The following is a 15,506-nucleotide window of genomic DNA, read 5'->3' as shown; positions in this document are numbered from 1 at the left end:
CGGTATCCAAATAGGAAAAGAGGAAGTCAAGTTATCTCTCTTTGCAGATGATATGATTGTGTACCTTGAAATCCCAAGAGAATCTGTCAAAAACCTCCTTACACTGATAAAGGCCTTTGGCAAAGTCTCAGGATACAAAATAAATGTACAAAAGACAATTGCATTTCTCTACACCAATAATAAACAAACAGAAACCCAAATAAAAAACACAATTCCATTCACAATAGCCACAAAAAAATGAAATACCTTTGTATTTTCCTAACCAGAGACATGAAAGACCTTTACAATGAAAATTACAAAACATTGCTCAAAGAAATCAAAGATGACAGAAACAAGTGGAAAAATATTCCATGCTCATGGATTGGAAGAATCAACCCTGTGAAGATGTCCATCTTACCTAAGGCAATCTACAAATTCAATGCAGTACCCATCAACTTACCAGCAACATTCTTCTCAGACCTAGAAAAGACAACACAGGAATTCATATGGAAACACAAACATCCAAGAATAGCCAGAACAATCCTCAACAAAAAAAACCAAAAACCAAAACAAAAACAAATCAGGTGGTATCACATTACCAGACTTCAAACTTTATTATAAAGCTACAATCATCAAAACCGCTTGGTATTGGTATAGGAACAGGTATATGGATCAATGGAATAGAATTGAGATTCCAGAAGCAAAACCTCAATTTCTCAACCAACTCATCTTCGACAAGGCCTCCACTGCCTACCAGTGGGGAGAGGAGAACCTATTCAGTAAATGGTGCTGGGAAAACTGGCTGACCACATGCAGAAGATTGAAACAGGACCCCTATCTATCCCCATGCACAAAGGTTAACACCAAATGGATCAGAGACCTAATTGTAAAACCTCAAACCATACGAACCTTAGAAAATGAAGGAAATACCCTCATGGAAATCAGAACTGGCATCTAATTCATGAACAAAACCCGAAACCCACAGGTCATAAGAGAGAAGATAGACAAGTGGAACCTTATTAAACCGATAAGCTTCTGCAAGGCCAAAGAAACCATCAAGAGAGCAGGGAGACATCTACAGACTGGGAAAAAGTATTTGCCAACTCCAGGTCTGAGAAAGGCTTAACATCCTGGATCTACAAAGAACTCAAACGTGCTGAAAAGAAAAAAGCAAACAACCCCATTATAAAATGGGCAAAAGATATGAACAGACACTTCACAAAAGAGGACATCCGAGCAGCCAACAAACACATGAAGAAATGTTCAACCTCACTAATCATCAGGGAGATGTAAATCAAAACCACACTGAGATACCACCTAACTCCAGTCAGAATGGCAATTATCAATAACTCAAAAAATAACAGCTGCTGGAGAGGGTGTGGCAAAAAAGGAACACTTCTACACGGTTGGTGGGAGTGTGAACTAGTGCAACCTCTGTGGAAAGCAGTGTGGTGATTCCTAAAAGCTCTAAATATCAACCTCCCATATGACCCTGCAATCCCCTATTGGGAATATACCCTGAAGAACTCAAATCACTCTATAAAAAAGATATCTGCACACGTATGTTTATCGCAGCGTTGTTCACAATAGCAAGAACTTGGAAACAACCATGCTGCCCATCAAAAGAGGACTGGATTAAAAAAATGTGGTACATATACACAATAGAATACTACGCAGCCATAAAAATGAACAAAATCATGAATTTTGCAGCAACCTGGATGGAACTAGAGTCTATAATACTGAGTGACGTCTCACAGAAACAAAGATCCGAGTATCACATATTCTCACTCATATAATGGACCTTGAACATCCAATGTAATACTATAAGAGAATGACTGATGGTACTGGGAAACTATGGGAGTGGGGAGGGAGATGGGATTAACAGTAGCAAATATCTGTCTGAGAATGGGGAAACACCTCTTATCAACAGGGTGCCTGAATGAAACATAACTGTACACCTAACCCTTAACTGTATCCCACAAAACCATAATAAAAGATATTGATTATGAAAAAAAAAACATTGCTTGTGATAGCAGAAAAAACATGACTTTTCTAATCAAATGGATGTTGTTTAAATTTTTAAGCCATATGATTGATGTTAAATAAACATAGTCTTAACCGGGATTAATACCATCTAGCTAATAAGTCGGGTTTTTTATGAGGCTGAAATTTATTGAGTTCATGGAAAAGCACGTAGTAGGTACCCAAGAAATGTTTACTTTTAATTCTTAGCTTATAGTCAAGGTTTTCTGAGCCGAAACCTACCTTGCAGATTTAGATGAGACTTAACCCAGATGATGTGTGTAAGGACTGCAGTGGCTGTTGCCTAGTAGGTATACAACAAATGCTGCTGGAAAGAACCGATTGGAAAGGTGGCAGAGCAGAAGCCCCAGGAGACCATTGCAACGGTTATTGGAGAGTTTGGGGTGAAGGAGTCTTTGTGGGAAAACACAAACGCAAGCTGTTCCTGGGTTTTATTAGTCTGTTACCCACGTCTTTCCTCTTGAAACACTTTGCAATCAAAAGATTTTGGAGTGGACTATTTTCAGCCCTCAGCCTTCACCCTGAGCTGCCCTAAGAGGAAAAGCTGATTAGGGAAGCTCTGCGGTGGGCATATAAGTCAAAATCACCAGTATCCATCCTCTGCAGGATTAGACTGTTAATTTCCCCCCCCAGAAACATTACAATCATGTTTTCAATACCTTAGTGTCATTCTTTTTAGGATTCATTATGGCAAAGACCCTGAAATCTATGACTCTTTTAGTCAACTTAAAACTTCTTTCAAGTCTTGGTTCAACACTTCTCCTTGACTGGGGCACCTTCTCTAAGTAACCCCTCCTTCCCTAGAAAGCTCCAGTCACCTTTCTGCCTCCCAGAACCTCCAACTTATACTTGCAGCTCCTTGTATCATGATAATTTACATTTGACTGAATGTCTCCTCTTAGATCTTCTGTTAAATAAAAGAAGGCTGGGTTTAAAATCAGACCATCTGTCATTACTGCATCTCATTGAACCTCTATTTCTTCATCAGAAAAATTATGGGTGAAAGAAGAACTATCTTTTAGATTGTTGTGATGATTAAAATAATGGATGTCAGTATTTTCTAGGAACTGTTGAGTACTTCGTAAGTTTGCCAATATTGTTTTTCCATTGTGTATGTGGCAGGTCTTCTTAAATTATATTGTTAGATTCAGGAGACCAGGAAACAAATCTTCTGTAACTGACTTTCTATGTAATCTTGTGAAAATGCCTTCTTTCCTATAGGCCTCAGTTTCTCTATTTGTACAATTATAATTTTGAATCTGATAGATAGTTTTTAAATTTTAGAACATATGTCAATGCACTGGGGATGTGGATGAAAGTGCATTTTTCTAGGCACCACTAGAGATTCTGGTTAAGTAGGACTAGGGTGTGAATCTGGCTATTTTGCAAGCTCCTGGGGAGATTCTTACATACCTTGTCTCCACACACATCTTGAATAGCACTGTACCAGATGATCATGTAGCACTAGCCTTCTCATTGTTTGAGAGATGTATGTGAACTTGTCTATGACTGATCTCTTGGAGGTTCGGCTTTCAGAAAAGGAGTTGGCAAATTTCCTTGGAAATCAGTTATAGCTCAATGTCTAATCAACCAACTCAGGTAAATTCAGGTAAATGGCAAGGCATGAGACTCTCAGTCCCATCAGGAGATGGGCTGGTGCTTCCTCCAGTCACAGTGTGGATCTACCTCCTGAGTCCCAGTCCATGACTTCACCAGGAGATAGGCAGTGTTTCCTTAATCGTGGAACTTCAAAGCCCTTGGTTTGGGGTCTCACACCTGGAGTCTGCTGTCTAGCTCTGCCAGATAGCTGTGTGTGGCTTTACAGAGCAATTTGAAATGGGAGCCTATCCACTTGCTACTGTTTCTGTCACTGTGAATTTTTCCCCAATAAATCCTGTTCTGGCAGTTCCTGGGTGTGTGCTGTGTGGCCGCTTGCCTTTCTTATGCATTGCAGATATCTTGACAATCCCTGAATAATATATGTAAAGGGATTCTCCAAACTGTAAGAATTAATTTTTTTGTTATCACCACATTTCTTTAAGCCTGAGACCTGGTTCTGATCATGCTATTTTTATAATTTCCCCCATGACCAAGTCAGAATAGTCCTTACCCATTCATTAGATTGTTTCCCTTTACTGCTGTAACAAATAATCACAAATTTAGTTATTTAAAAACAACACATTTATTATCTTACAGTTCTGAAAATAAGAAGTCTGAAATGGGTCTCATGGCTAAAATCAAGATATTTCCAGAGCTGTGTCCCTTCCAGAGGCTCTAGGGGAGACTCTTTTTTCCGTGTCTTTTGGGATTCTAGAGGCCATCTGCAGTTTCAGTTCATGACCACTTCTTCCATCTTCAAAGTACATGACTCTTCCCTCTGCTTGTATTGTCCCATCTCCTCTAATTCTGATCCTTCAGCCTTCCTCTTATAAGGATCATGGTGATCACATTGAGTTTACCCTGACAATAATAACTATAAAAAAAAACCCAAACTCCCTATCTCAAGACTCTTAATCACATGTGTAAAGTCCCTTTTTCCATGCTGGGTGACATATTCATAGGTTCCATGGATTAGGATGTGGGCATCTTTGGGGGGGTGGTACACTATCCAGCCTGGCACACTGATCAAATATCTAATAGGTAGGCAATCACCATGTGCCATGCAGCTAGGTACATGGCAGTTGGTGAAAACTTCCCTGCCTTGAGGGGACTTATTGAAGGAAAGATAGAATAGCAAACAAGTAATGAAAATAAATGACAGGGAAGATTTTGAAAGGGAGGCTAAAGAGAACTGTTTTGGAACATAGTGAGAACCACAAGGGCTCCTTGATGCTGGCCACCTGTCTAGAGTGAGTTACGCCAGGTTTGCATTTCCCAGGAGTGCTACCCACTGTCATATATTAAAAAAAAAACTTGCTGACTAGTTTCAGTTGTCACCTATTTGCCAGTATGTCAGTGGGACCTCATATCCATCTTCCAAACTGGACAGAAAATACTGGGTTCCCTATAACTGCATGATACTAGGGGTTGAATCCTGTCTTCTTTTGGTCTGCCCTCATCACACTCCAGAAAAGTGGGTCATGTCCAATCTATTCCTAAGCCACAGCAGAACAAAATGAAATACTCAGTACAGAACAGTTTGGAAATGAACACGTAAGCATAAAAGATCTAAGTGTGATTGTGTCTTACTTCTGCTTCCCACCTCATCATGACTCCACATCAGCCATGGTCAAGTCCACAGTGACTTCTTACCAGGACACTCAAGGTCCCTCATTACCTACCAACTGCCTCCCTCTCCAGCTTCATTCCCTGTTGCACAGACCATCAAAATGAATGTTCTGATAAAGCATTCATGGCTTATTGCACCCAAAAAGACCATGCTCTCTTATGCCTAAATATCTTTGTGCTCTTTTCTCCTCTTGGAATTGCACAATCCCTACCCTAAGCAGTCCTATTCTAATCTGCCTAACAGGTTCCTACGCATCTTTCAAAACCCAAACCAGACATTACTAACTTCTAGAAATCTTTCGTGACCCTTCCAGAAGCAGGCAAGCCTTTGGAATGTCCACCTGCTCTGAATGTGCTATTTGTTTTTGAAATTTACAAACTCACCCAACATAGTGAGAGATACTTAACATCTCAGTAATTGGTAAATCAAGAGGGCAAAAAATAGGGAGGTTATAGATGATTTGAACAGCACATTTAAAGTAATCTATTGACATATTTGGAACATTACATGCAGCAAAGGCAGAATCTACACCCTTTTCATGTACATGTGGAATATATACAAACATTGATCATATGCAAGGCCATAAAATCAAGTTTAATTAATTAATTTCAATAGAGTTAGGGGCACAATGGTTTTTGGTTGCATGGATATATTACATGAATGGGGAACCCCCAAAAAACTGGGATGTATTTATAAATAATTGTATATATATTCTTACATGTTTAAACTTCAGTCACTTTCAAATTACTCTCTGTTTGATGCAATAGGCCAATCGAGATGTTTTTTCCACTTCTGAAAACAGATTTTGAACTCATTGATGTTGATTCCTTTTAGTGCTTTTGTCGTCTTTTATTTCACCTCATCCTCATTGGCAAAATGTTTCCCTTTGAGGATGTTTTCATCCAAGGAAATAAACAAAAAAGCCGCTTGGGACAAGATAAGATGAATAAGGAGGATGGGGCATGGGAGTCATGGCATTTTTGGTCAAAAACTGCTGAGCACTCAGCACTATGTGGGCAGGTGTGGTATCATGATGGAAGACCCAGTCATCTGTTTGCTACAACTCAGGACATTTTTTCCACAAATTGTGATGCAACCTTCTCAAAACTGTTAGATAAAACTTTGGTTGACTATTTGATCTGGAGGAACAAATTCTGAGTGTACTACAAGGAGCCTGCTCTCCAAAAGATAATTTCATTTTCTTGGAAGGGGTTCCCACTCATCTAGTGGCAAAGAAATCTGGACTTTAAGTGTAACCACACCCCTACCTGTGCATATTGTACCCAATAGGTGATTTTTTTATCCCTTAGCCCCTCTCTTCTCTCCCTCTTCTGAGTATCCAGTGTCCATTACACCATTCTATATGTCTTTGCAGATTCATAGCTTAGCTCCCACTTAAAAGTGAGAACATATGGTATCTGATTTTCTGTTTCTGCATTTGTTCACTTAGGATAATGGCCTCTAGCACCATCCAAGTTGCTGCAAGGGACGTTATTTCATTCTTTTTATGACTGACTATTATGCCATGATATGTGTGTGTATGTGTCTGTGTGCGTGTGTGTATCACATTTTCTTTATCCACTTATCAGTTCATGGACATTTAGGACATTTAGGTTGATTTCACATCTTTGCAATTGTGAGTTGTACTGCCATAAACATGTGTGTGCAGGTACCTTTTTTGTATAGTGACTTCTTCTTTTGAATAGATACCAAGTAGTGGGGTTGCTGAATCAAATGGTAGATCTATTTTTAGTTCTTTGAGAAACATCCACACTGATTTCCATAGAGGTTGTATTAGTTTACATTCCCACCAAAAGTGTATTTTTACCCCTACCACAAGGACATATGGAATCCTTATTGATATGCCTATGAATCTGACTCCTCTACTTGACTGTGAGCTTCCTGAGAGAAGGAGCCTATATCTCATTCATTTCTGCGTCTCTAGCACCTATATCCTTTTAGGGCTACCAAACCTTGCAGCTCAGCCCCTAGGGTTCCACAGACTATAATATTAATCATGCTGCTGGAGTTGCACAACATGGTTGCTCTGGCTGTGTATTTTGATACCTATTTTTTGAATGAATGAGTGACTAGAAGCATATTGGTCAGCATCTATGCAGTCCAAGAATGAACATGTCCATAAAAAGACAATAGTGGCATATATTCTCAGCATCAACATTGACTTTATAATCATAAAAAAATTGATATTTTGTAGGTGTGCTTCTAGACACTGTGTACTTTGCCTGTGTTGTTCTGCACCAGTTCCCAAGCAAATTCTTTGGAGAGGTGTCCCTGTCTCTGATGACACCATTAGTGCAGACAAATAGGTACATAAAACAGTCATGCTGGCTTCTGGTTCATTAGAAACTCAAGAGGAAGGTGGAGAAAAAAATCTATCAGTCTTTGCCACTCAGGGATAACATCAAGAGAGGAAGGAATTTTAATTTTTTGCGTTAGTGAGAGGTTATTAAAGTAGTGCAAGGTAAACATGTGGTTGCATGTCATTGAGATACTGTGTCTCTTCTGATTCAGAGTGACAGTCACGAAACACTTCATTTGAGTCCTTCTGAACTGGGATAAGCTACCAACAGCAGAGAATGAAAGAAAATTACTCTCCCTTCTAACTTTGGAAGACTTCAAACAGATTTATTCATTCATTTAGTCATCCACTAAATATTCATTAGCACCTATGTAACCAACATTGCATTAGGTGGGCAGGGAACTCAAAGATGATGAAGGTCAAATCCCAGACCTCGGCTAGGCTTGGTGGTTCAGTCTATAATCCCAGCAAGGCGAGTGGATTGCCTGAGCCCACAGGTTCAAGACCAGCCCGGGCAACTTGGTGAGACCTCATCTCTACAATAAAGCAAAAATTGTTGGGCATGGTAGCGTGCACCTGTAGTTCTGGCCACTTAGAATGTTGAGGCAGAAGGATCGCTGGAGTCCAGCGGGTCAACGCTGGGGTGCCTGTGAGCATGCGTGCCACTGGATTTCAGCTTGGGCAATGGAATGAGACTCCAACTCAAAAAAAGAAACAAACAAACAAACACACAAAAAAGCAAATTCTAGACCTCAAGAAAATTGCAATTTAATGTAAAAGACTAGTAAATATATCATTATTAAGTTACAAAATTTCAAGTGGTAGATAATGACAAACATTTCCTGAGTACTCAATCTGTGCCATGTACTAAACTGTACACTTTAATCACATTAAATCTTTTTGTCTTTACAACAATCTTGTGAGGAAGGTGCTAAGCCCCATCCATTTTTCAGGTGAGGAAATGGAATTACAGAGAGGTTAAGTAGTTTGTCCAAGATCACACAGCTGCTAAGTAGCTGAGAAAGGATTCACATTCAGCCCATCTGTCTCCATTGCTTGTGCCCTTAACCTTCTTGCTTGCTATACTGATGGACTAATAATCTATGCAGTTTGCTCTGGGATTTTTTTAGTCTAGAGGGTTGGGGACAACTTAAAGATGGTGACCCTGAATTCGGGTTTTGAAGACTAAATTGGGATCGCCAGGTGGACAAGGTGCATAAGGATCTGTGAATATAACCAAAGACATGAAAGCAAGTGTGAGCAAGATGATGTGTTCACCAAGTAGCCTACAGTATTGCAACTAAAGCAAGAATGGCAAGCAAAGATGCCCTGTTCCTATGATGCACACTTATCATATCCAAGGCAGACATTGCCAGTCATACACCTCAATCTTTCTGAAGTAGTGTCTGAGCAAAGAAGGAAAGATACATATTAAAATGATCTATTAGAAATATGTTGGCAGAGGTTGGGAGTCAGTGCCTTAGTGTCGTATGCCCTTTATGGTATAGGCTTGTAGGATAGCAACAAAAAACGAGGCTGGAAATGTTGGCTGAGCAGTGGCTCAGGGCCATGGTAAGAATAGGGAACTTTGTCAGTTAAGTGATGAGGATTCAGGGAAGGTTTGTAGAGTATGAGAGGAGGATAGATATAAGCATGGAGGGAACAGTGATTTCAGTTGTTCTCTCTCTCTGTTCTGTCTCATTCCACTGTGATTGCTTGCAGCAGGCAAAGTCAATGATCAAGAAATCCCAATGGATGACAGTCAGAAGAAAGGATGTGGGACGCTCAATGAAAAAGATTCAAACTCATCAAAATGACCCAGAGTTTACTAACTGTAAACAAACTTGTTTGTGGAAGATTTGGGACCAAAAGGACAATATCCTAGCCTGGTAAAGGTGATAGTGGGCTTGGGGAAGATTGTCTCGACAGGAGAGAGATCACATTCCCCAGTTAGGCCAAGCACACTTCCATGACTGATTCTGTTGGGAGTTGGAAGTCTCTTCCCTAGAGGTATGATACTCAACCTGTACCCAGGAACAGGTAATCAACTCTGTCATAGGAAAGAATTCAAGGAGAGACACAGAAAGTAAAGGAAGGAGCTTTAATTAGAATTGAAAGTACTCATGATGCAGAAAAACCTTTTGATAAAATCCAGCACCCCTTCTTGGTAAAAACCCTTGAGCATCTAGGCATAGGTGGAACATACTTCAAAATAGTAAAAGCCATCTATGAGAAACTCACAGTCAGCATACTCCTAAACAGACAAAACTGGAACCATTTCCCCTGAAAACTGGAACAAGACAAGGATGCCCACTCTCACCCCTCCTGTTCAACATAGTTTTGGAAATCCTAGCTAGAGCAATCAGAGAAGAGAAGGTGATCAGGAGTATCCAAATAGCAAAAGAGGAAGTTCAAGCTATCTCTCTTTGCGGATGATATGATTGTATGCCTTGAAAACCCAAGAGAATCTGCCCCAAACCTCCTTGCACTGATAAAGGATTTGGCAAAGTCTCAGGATATAAAATAAATATACAAAAGACAATCGTATTTCTCTACACCAATAATAAACAAACAGAAACCCAAATAAAAAGCACAATTCCATTTACAATAGCCACAAAAAAATGAAATACCTTGGCATCTTCCTAACCAGAGATGTGAAAGACCTTTACAATGAAAACCACAAAACACTGTTCAAAGAAATCAAAGATGACACAAGCAAGTAGAAAAATATCCCATGCTCAAGAATTGGAAGAATCAACATTGTGAAGATGTCCATCTTACCTAAGGCAATCTACAGATTTAATGCACTATCCATCAAATTACCAGCAACATTCTTCTAGAAAAACACAATACAGGAATTCATATGGAAAAAAAACACAATACAGGAATTCATAAATGACCAAGAATAGCCAAAACAATCTTCAGCAAAATAAAACAAAGCAAGAGGTATCACACTCCCAGACTTTAAACTATATTATAAAGCAACAATAATTGGTACAAGAACAGGCATATAGACCAATGGAATAGAATTGAGATTCCAGAAGCAAAATCTCCATTTCTCAGCCAACTTATTTTTGACAAAGCCTCCACTACCCATTACTGAGGAGAGGAGAACCTATTCGGTAAATTGTGTTGGGAAAACTGATTGAATACATGCAGAAGATTGAAACAGGACCCTGCCTATCCCCATACACAAAAATTAACTCTAAATGGATCACAAACCTAAATATAAAACCTCTAACTGTAAGAACATTAGAAAATGCAGGAGACGCTCATATGGAAGTTGGAACTGGCAACCAATTCCTGATCAAAAGCCGAAGTGCCCAGCCATAAGAGATAAGATAGACAAGTGAGTCCTCATTAAACTGACAAGCTTCTGCAAAGACAAAGAAACCATCAAGAGAGCAGGGAGACAGTCCACAGACTGGGAAAAAAATATTTGCAAACTCCATATCTGATAAAGGCCTAACATCAAGGATCTACAAGGAACTCAAATGTGCTGAAAAGAAAAAAATAAACAGCCCTATGACAAAGTAAGCTAAAGATATGAATAGACACTTCTGAAAAGAAGACATAAGAGCAGTCAACAGATACATGAAAAAATGTTCAACCACACTAGTCATCAAGGAGATCCAAATTAAAACTATACTGGGATACCACTTAACTCCAGTCAGAATGGCCATCATCAATAACTCAAAAAATAACAAATGAGGCATCCAATTCCTGAACAAAACCTGAAACCCACAGGCCATAAGACAGAAGATAGACAAGTGGGACCTCATTAAACTGACAAGCTTCTGCAAAGCCAAAGAAACCATCAAAAGAGCAGGGAGACAGCCTACAGACTGGGAAAAAGTATTTGCCAACTCCAGGTCTGACAAAGGATTAACATCTTAGATCTACAAGGAACTCAAATGTGCTGAAAAGAAAAAAACAAAAAACCCCATTATAAAATGGGCAAAAGATATGAACAGACACTTCTCAAACGAAGACATCAGAGCAGCCAACAGACACATGAAAAATTGTTCAACCTCACTAATCATCAGGGAGATGCAAATCAAAACCACACTGAGACACCACCTAACTCCAGTCAGAATGGCAATTATCAACAACTCAAAAGATAACAGTTGCTGGAGAGGGTGTGGCGAAAAGGGAACACTTCTACACTGTTGGTGGGAGTGCAAACTAGTACAACCTCTGTGGAAAACAGTACGGCGATTTCTAAAAGCTCTAAATATTGACCTCCCATATGACCCCACAATTCCCCTACCGGTAATATACCCTGAAGAACTCAAATCACTCTATAAAAAAGATACCTGTACACGTATGTTTATGGCAGCACTGTTCACAATAGCAAGAACCTGGAAGCAACCATGCTGTCCATCAAAAGAGGACTGGATTTAAAAAATGTGGTAGATATACACAATGGAATACTATGCAGCCATAAAAAAGAACAAAATCATGAATTTTGCAGCAACCTGGATGGAACTAGAGTCTATAATATTGAGTGATCTCTCACAGAAACAAAGATATGAGTATCACATGTTCTCACTCATATAGTAGACTCTGAACATCCAACATAATACTATAAGAAAATGATTGACAGTGTTGGGAAACTATGGGAGGGGGAGGGGAAGGGAGATGGGATTAACGGTAGTAAATATCTGTCTGGGGATGGGGAGACATCTCTTATCAACAAGGGTGCCTGAATGAAGCATATTTGTATACCTAATCCTTAACTGTACCCCACAATATCATAATAAAAAATATTGATTAAAACAAACAAACAAAAAAAACAAATGCTTGAGAGGATGTGGTGAAAAGGGAACACTTCTACACTACTGGTAGGAGTGCAAACTAGTTCAGCCTCTGTGAAAATCAGTGTGGCGATTCCTAAAAGTTCTAAAAATCGACCTTCCAAAAGAACCCGCAATTCCCCTACTGGGTATATACCTGGAAGAACTCAGGTCACTCTATGAAAAAGATACTTGCACACGTATGTTTATCGCAGCATTTTTCACAATAGCAAGAACGTGGAACCAACTATGCTGCTCATCAAAAGAGTACTGGATTTTAAAAAATGTGGTACATATACACAAGGGAATAGTACGCAGCCATAAAGAACAAAATCATGAACTTTGCAGCAACCTGGATGGAATTAGAGTTTATAATACTGAGTGATCTTTCACAGAAACATAGAGCTGATTATCACATGTTCTCATTCATAAGTGGACCTTGAACAATTACCCGTTACTATAAGAAAAGAATTGAAAGTGGTGGGAAACTGCAGGGAGGGGGGTATTGGGGCGGGGAGATGGGACTGACAGTAGCGATATCTGCCTGGGGAAGGGGGGCACACCTCATCGATAAGGGTACCTGCATGGTGAATATTTGTATACCTAGCTCTGAATTGTACCCCACAATTTTAAATAAATCATAAAAAAAAGAAAGCACTCAAGAGAAGGATTGCAGGGAATCTGCAAGAGGGAGATGCACTGAGGGTAGGGAGTATGGATTTGAGCTGGTTTGTGTGTGTGTGTGTGTGTGTGTATGTGTGTGTGTGTGTGTGTGTGTGTCTATGTGTGTGTGTGTCAGTTTTATGCTAGTACAAATCACAGGAAGTATTTAACCTCTTATTCTATGGCTCAATAATTCTCCATTCCCCTTCCCTCATGCCTATACTAGTTAGCCTGCCTCAGAGGGAAAAAGACAATAGTTGGAAAACAAAATAAAGAAGGGATAAAAAATTCTTAAGATTGATGGGGCTTTTTGATTAAGGATCTTTGAGGATTTGCGGGAGGTTGCTTCTTTGTCAATGGGCTGGAGCTGCCTTCTGTCTTCTTCAAACCATTAGCTCTTAGATCCCACCAATGTGTGTTTTCTTCTTTCATCAGAATTCCCCCATCATGGAAAGAGGACTGAGCCAGGAGTCAGGAGAAATATGTTCTGGCCTCAACTCTGTTGCTTATGTGCTATGTGACCTCAGAAATGTCACTTATTTTCTGTGAGCTTCAGTTTCTACCACTATAAAATACAGGGTTTAGATTGAAATGTGGAGGAACAGCTGTGGCTTGTGTGTTCACATTTCACCAACCAAGCTCATGCAGACATGGTTAATCAACTATAGCATTCTCTATCCAGTGAGTCTGACTTCAGAATCCTCCAATATCATGCTCCAAGATTCTAATCAGAGTTGACACATGATTCCAACTCTTCTTGACATTCCTGGAATAGAGGACCTTAAACCTCTTCCACTTCTGATATTCTTGGATTCTACTGAAGATCATTCATGGGAGTAGGGGAAGAAATATCTGGAAAGATGTGTTAATGCCAGATATTTCAGGAAGGTCTTGAATGCCACTCTGAGTGTCAACAACTTTGGTATTTCAAGCAGGGCAACTCTTCAATATGTTCAAAGCAACATAACAAATGACAGCCTAGTGGCTTCATTTTAATCAGCCAGGGCATAAGAGGCCATGTTCCTATTACAAGGAGATCTATAAGGAATCACCCCCTTTAATGGTTCCCATTAAATTCAGGGCATGTGGGGAAAATTGTAGTTTGATTTAGTTTAGCAACACGAAGATATTGGCAAGATAATCACATAAAAGCAACACCTTTTATGACTGGGCTATTTGATTTTATGTCAGCAGGTTTCAATTTCCCACATTTTTATGATGGTATATAGGCTCCCCCATCTAATATATGCATTAGCCTGAGTAAAGGTTAAATAGATTGTTTTAACATTCAGGATTCAAACCTGATAGTAATATTATAAAAATATCCCTTGTCATAAGAACCCTTCTACACCTGCACCATATCTATCATTCCTCCTCCCAAGTCATTCTCATGCTGAGGGCCAGTAGGGGTATGAACAAGCTAGTGGGATGCAGAAAAAAAGCACATGGGCTGCACATTCAGAGGCCTTAGTTCAAATCAGTTAGGGTGACCGTGGTTAAGGCATTCCGCTCTCTGTTAAATGCCTCATCTCTAAAACAAAGACTAAAAGATCTACCCCATAGGGTTCCTGCCAAAACTAAGTGGAACAAAGTATATAATGTGTATAGTACTGTGCAGGAGTACAAAGTAAATCCTCAATACATTCAAACTCACCCCCACCCTGTATGATGGATAAGGGAGCAAAAATGAGAGTCCATCTTCTCAAATTAAATTTATTTAGAAAAAATATATAAAAGGGCCATTATTTCTTTCTAAGAACATAGTTCTAAAGCCCTGATGACTTCCTGCCGCATATCAGGAGATAACAGCTGGGCCAGGTCATCTGACCTCTCCAGGAGGACTAGAAATTAGCGCCTCAGCGACTGAGACCAAGGCGCTAGAGTTATTTAATGGACATTGTTTTGGGACTGAAAGGAGGGCGGCCAGAGGGGAGGCCCATAGAGCTATTTGCTTTCATATCCCTCCAAGTTCTTCAGTACATTTAAACCCTTAATTCATCTTCTATTTATGCCTCTTCCTTTCCCTGATAAGTTTTTGAGGAGTGTTTGAAAGAAAGACTAATATTATTCAAGCCAAATGTAATTGGCAGCCCCCACCCCTGTGCCATTGTTGAAAATCTCTTGCTTCAGAAGCCTTGGCTTTTATCAGTGGCTGAATCTCCAGCGATTAGTTGGGGTGCCCCTTAAAGAGAGTGCAAGCTGTCCCTTTAAATTCGTCCATTCGACTTTCAGTTTGGCCCTATTTAAATATTCCAGACAATTTCAAGACTTAATAATGATGAATACGATTAAGATTAGGGTTTAATAAGAATGTTAAGAAAAGATTTTTCATTCCGATGGAGGTGGGCTGCTGTGAGAATTGAATTGGCACCAGGCTTCCAGGGGCACACTGACCAGTTGGCTTTAACTCTCTCAGGTCAGCATCTGAGGGAGAGTCTGAAGCATTCATTGCATTCATCATGCCTCTCATAAAGAA

Source organism: Carlito syrichta, unplaced genomic scaffold (genome assembly GCF_000164805.1).
Source record: "Carlito syrichta isolate Samal-C Ts95f unplaced genomic scaffold, Tarsius_syrichta-2.0.1 Scaffold308678, whole genome shotgun sequence".
In the NCBI taxonomy this organism is placed as follows: domain Eukaryota; kingdom Metazoa; phylum Chordata; class Mammalia; order Primates; family Tarsiidae; genus Carlito; species Carlito syrichta.
This window is presented reverse-complemented; position numbering follows the sequence as displayed.